Consider the following 6000-nt stretch of genomic DNA (forward strand, 5'->3'; position numbering starts at 1 on the left):
GAAGCTTTTTGAAGAGCATTTGCCTTCCAGAAGCTGTAGCAACAGAGTAGGATCTGGCTTTTGAGTGCTCCAAAGACTCCTGGGTTATTTTTTGGAAATAATAATTTATAAAAAAAAAAAAAAAACAATTATTAATTTTATTGGCAGATTGAGTCAAAAATTCCTCTCTCCATATTGTTAATTTTTCAGCTTAAGGAATTCAGCTCCCCTGGTTTCCTTGGCTTGGTTGTAGCCACAGGTAAGCTCCTGGCTGCTTGCTGGTTTGTAGATCTCTGTTTCTGAGCTGGGACGTTTCTTTTTTTTTTCTCCTTTCTTTTTTTTTTTCTTCTTTTTTTTTTTCTTTTCTTTTTCTTTTTTTTTTTCTTCACTCTTGAAAGATCTCAAAAGCTCCCCCTGATGGCAACAAAAAGGATTTTTCTAAGTCCTTAATCAGTGGAAATGACTTGGCAGTGGCGCTCACGGAGCGTCCGGGCCACTGCTCCCCTCTGGAGAAATCCAGGAAAACCAAGTTAAATCACACCAAACTCAGTCACAAAGCACTCACACCATCCTCTTCTTCCATCTCTCTATTGATGACTGTCACATCTTACTTTCCCATAAATTTTCAATAGGAATCATGCACAAGAGTTTTCCTGGGACTGGCATCTTTCTGCTTCTGCAGACTCCCCTGTTAGCATTGATTAGTTCTGACAACTCCCTCTTAAAATACACATTATAACAGTAGTGAAAATAGTTTTTTTCCAATGAGGAAGCACTGTTGCACGCTCACAAGTCTACTAAATTATGCAATTTTTAAATTTCTTACTAATTTCAACATTCCACAATACACAATTGGCATTTTCAGTGGTGCTGAGTTTATCCACAAAGTCCCACCAGAAGTCAACCAGAACCACAGCCTTAGAGTCCCTCTCTATTCTCCAGCCCATCCTTCCACCACAGCTCTTATTATAAGAAAGACAAAATACTGGTAGCACCTACAAAGTTTTTAATGCAAGATCTCCAAGCCATGAAGCCTCTCAACAACTGAGAGGAAATATTTAACTGGGAAATAAATGGTACAAACTCCCATAAATGTCCCAATGAGCTCGCAGGGATGTGAAAAAGACACTTCTGTGTCTGTGCCTGCTTGGCAGAAATAATTTAAGATCAGAGCTAAATGCTGCACTGTTGTAACTTAGCTCGCAGAGGATACTGCAAATCAACCAAAAAAAATCCAAAAAAGTTTATAGTGAACCTGTTCAACTTCATCAAGAGCTAAACCAGGAGGAGTCCTGCTGCCAGGGCACTCCTGTCTCCACATGACAACTTCTCTGAGGTCCCTGGGAACTTTGCATATGTCAAGGCTGGAAGAGCAGGCTCTTAAAATAATGCTGCTTCCAGTTTTTACAGGAGAAAAAGCTAATGCTGTGAAATTGTGGTTTGTCTTAGGGACATCATGATTTGGCTGAAATCATCAAGGAAAATTACTGAAACACTTCCATTTGATATCACTGCATCATTTAATTTTGGACATACTTGACCTTCTATATCTTACAAAAGGGTTTCACTGTGACCAAATCACACTTCAATGCACCAGCCTGCAGCTCCAGTAACAAATTCTGGGATGTTCTTGCTGCAGAGGAAAAGCCCAGAGCTCTGCTTTGTGTACTTATGGAAGACAGAAGTATGGAAAGATGGGATTTAGTCCTAGCCCACAAATTGCATCTTCAATCAGTTTTATTCTGAAGACATAGTGAAAGCATAGAGAAAATGTAATGTATAAACTCTAGATGTGATAGAAAATGAAGTGGAAGAGAATTGATTTTAGGAATAGTGAGTAAACCTTGGATTCCTTAAGTCTGTGGGTCACATCTAACTTCCCTGACCAGATGAATTCTCCCCTGCACAGATGGACATTTATACTTTGCTTAAGCCAGTACTTAAATGATGTACAGACCTGGCAGAGAGGAGAATAATCCTACTTGTGCACTTGAGAGGAATATTCTCCTCAGGAAAGGGAGCAGGAGAATCTTGCATCTAGAGGTATTTTTCACAAGAAAAAAGGAAAAAAAAAATCTAACCCTAGTTACACATATAGAAAAAAGAATTAAAATAGATATTTATGACACTATGCCAAAAAATAGCATTGAGCTAAATGCTGTATGCAGTCATTATAAGGAGAAATACTCAGCAGGAATCTTAGCTGAAGCTGCCAATAACTCCCAGGTTCAAGACTGGAGCTGAGTGAATAAATCATAACAAATAATGGTTTTGTCAAATTTCGACTTTTTCCCCTCCTATTTGCAAGCAGACTGCGAAACCTCTCAAATATGTTTGAAATTACATGCCCATTTCTTCCTTGTCGTTAGTATTTCTCCAAGGCCAATTAGCACACAATTTGCTGTAATGTACACATTTTCACATTTGTTCTGTGTTAATTGGGCAAGGAAGTCACACAGCATTATTTTTGGCTCCCTGGTGGTCAGGTTTAATCACTCATGATACAGTAAAATTGCTAATTTTACATAGGATGGGAGTTTCCATGCTTGAAACTCTCCTTGCGAAAAGCGGCGCTGGCTCTTCAAATTACTCACACGAAGGTCAATTAAAAACAATATTTCTTGAAAGTTGAGCTGAAAAGTCTGCCAGATACAGCTGAATTGAGGCCCTACTATTCTGGGTAAGTATTTGTGCATATTTGTCCTCTCTGTGCACAACTCCATCAATCACAGCAGAGGTTTCATGGTCTTTACCCCTCACCGATATCCCAATCAAGTCTCTCCCAACTTGGCTTGGGTTGAGGATGGCTGGAACACAATCCAACAGCTACTCTGCTCAGAATCAGACAGGACCCAGACACCAGATTTTAACACAACGTGTTGGATTCAGGGCATATTTTATGCAATCAGCAATGGTATGATTGGAATCACGCTGCCTCCACAGAGCAGCACGGAATGAAACCCAAAGAGCTGAGAATAGCTTCAAAGAAAAGGGGATTTGGGTTGTGAATCCCATGAAGTCCAGCATCTTTTAGGAGAAACAGAGCCCCTTGCTTGGTGACACAATGGTGGTACAGGGGTTGCATTGGGTGGAATGTGGCCACAGCTCCTCGCGAGCCTGAGGAAACACTAATGAATGAAATGCTAAGAACTGAAAAAAAAACAACAGTGCAAACATGTGAAGCATGTTCTGTCTTGGAAAAGACTTAACAGAAGACCTAACATGGACTCAGTGTAAATCCACCAGATTTTTCAATGTTTTCTCTATCTGTCATTCCTCCTCTTGTTTTAAACAGAGTGATTAAAAGTCCATGTTCTGCCTCCACTGTCACACTCTGGGCTGATAACAATGCTGATTTTAAGGATTTATAACTATTGCCTGCACACTCATCATCCCACATGACTCCACTCACTCGAAATCACAACACCAGCTCTGTGCTGCCTTTATTAGTGGATCAGAGACTCTTCTGCTGCTGGTCCCTCAGCTGCCCCTTATGTAAAATACTCTGTTAATTTACATCCATAAAACAGCCTCGTGTCAATTTGAAACACACTCTTTAATCCAGAAAAGTTTACTGAACAATTAAGAAGTGCAATAAATGACAATCAAGACTAAATGTATAACTGATGACTTTATGAAGGTTTCAGTAATTTTATAAGGTAATTTGCAGTCAGTGGCTATAAATTCCTATTTAACCTGGCATACCACTCTTTTTTGCCCTGCAGAGAGCTGTATTTCCTAACAATACTGATGCCTGTTAGCCTGGAATTTGGTTACTTTATCCTTCAAATTTCCCTCATGAAATACTGTGTTTCCAGAAAAAGTTACATATTCTTTGTTTTTTTTTGGCACCACATTCTTGAAATACATTCTGGGGGGTGGGGCAAAAACCTCTGTTCTACATTGTGGTGAGAGTGATAAGCCACTGCAGATGATGTAAGCAAAGGGGCACAATCTTCAATTACACCATAAATTGCTGATTAAATTAGTGGGCACATTTTGATTTGGACTTAGTAGTCTCATTCTGGGTACTCAGGATGGGTTGTCCAAGTGAAATCCTGGCATTTAAATCCTGTCCTGGTTAAAATCCTTGCTCAGGCATGAAGAGAGAACAACTGTGACCTCACCTGCATGGTGTCATTCCAAGGCCACATCCCTGTGACCCCAAACACGCACATGGGGATGCACCAGGTTTATGGGACCAACCCCAGAGGGTCTCACAGGGTGAGTTTTGGACCAGACCCTTCACACCCCACTTCTCCAGGGTCACATTTTGATGTGGGAGAGCACCAGGCAGGTTCAAAACCAGCAGACTGTTGGGGGCAGCAAAATCACAGCCTAAAGCAAAAGGTGCTGAGAGGAGGAAGGACCTCGTGGGTCTCACAAGTGCCCACAGCTCCCTGCCCAGCCAGCCCCCCACCCCCCAGCCCTGGGCATCCCTGTGTGCCCTTGGCAGGGACAAGCTCTCAGCACCTCCCCAGGCCTCCCTGGCAGTGCCCCTCCATCAAAAGCCCTGCTTGGAGCCACCTGCCCCTCTCACACAAGTTTAAAACCCCAACAAGAACACGAAAACCTCTTTGCCTCGCTTTCCCCTCTCAGTTAAGAAACCTAAAATTACACCTAATCTAAAAGTCTGCTCACCCAGAGATTTAAGATTCCTGGATGAAATCATGACGGTAACAGCCAGAATGGCAGAATACTGTGTTTATCTCTTCTGCACTGTTTGCCCCATGAGAAATTCTGAGGAAGCCATGAAAAAACAGGGAAAACCCTGTGGAGTGCATGAGGAGATCCCCTGGTTTTCCATAATGCAAGACATGCTATGTGGTTCCCAAACCATCTCTCCTAAAAGCCATACATCATCCAGCATTTCTGGGATTGGATCAAAAGATTGAGGAGAATAGGATCTGGTTGGGAAGGAACAGGGAACAAAACAAGCAGTCAACTCCTTAGGAAGGAAAAAAACCTGGTGATTTCCATCTCCTGATGATTGCAAACACTGGTAGCTAGTTTATGGCTGGCAGGAGAGGGACAGAGCCATTGCTTTATTGGTCCCTGAGCACTGTCACTGTGTTTGGGCTCCCCTGAGAGAGCTGTCCATGACAGGAGCCACAAACCCACCCTGACATCTGCAGGGCCACCTCAAATCCACCTCTGGAATGCACAGGAGTATCCAGCTCCCACAGCAGCCAAGACCAAATCGTGAGGGTTTGTCAGAGAAAAGACTATTTCACTGAGCCAAAGATGCGTCTGACAGCACCAGACACCCAAGTAACTCTGCAACTGAAAAAACGTGGTTTTGCTTTTCACCCAGGGGTCCATGGCTTTGTGAACACTGAGTGCATCAGCAGATGTTCCACCCGTGTACCCACACACAACCCACACCACCGCAGGCACTGCAATTAGTCACCTCCCCACAGCAAGTCTCAGCCCAGAGGTCAAGGACTGGCTGAGCTCTGGAGCCTAAACTCTTCTCCTGGACTCCTAATGCCTTCCCCACAAGATAAACTGCTTGCAGGGGTGCAGAGAGAGGAGGGGGCTGCCTTGGGAAGGCACAGGGGGCCTCTGCTGCCTGGGTACCTGTTCAGAAGATACATGGGAGGTCATCACTCTTCCAGGGCTTTGCTTTGACATCCTCAAGCCATACATCACTATAAAAAGATTAGTGAGAGCAAGGTCAGCAGCAGCTCTGCTGGAGGAGGAAGGCAGGAGAAGCAATGCCCCCATTGCTCTCCAGCCCCCCACATCAGGGTGGGCTCCTTTGGGCATCACTGGGGGAGAGGTGGGTCTGGGAGATGGGGATGGAGAAAAGGGTTCTGCTTGTGCTCTTCTCTCTGTCTATCTGATCTGAAAAACAGAAGGAAAGTTTGGTGCTGGCATGAACATACACACAGGGAGAGACAAGGAGCAGAACCCAAACAGATGAAAATGCTAGGCTCAGGAATAATCTAGAAAATTCAAATACATCAGGCCATGCATGATTTGGTATTCACAGGCAGCATCTTCAAGAAAGTTTAACAT

This window comes from Erithacus rubecula (genome assembly GCF_903797595.1).
Source record: "Erithacus rubecula genome assembly, chromosome: 21".
Lineage (NCBI taxonomy): Eukaryota > Metazoa > Chordata > Aves > Passeriformes > Muscicapidae > Erithacus > Erithacus rubecula.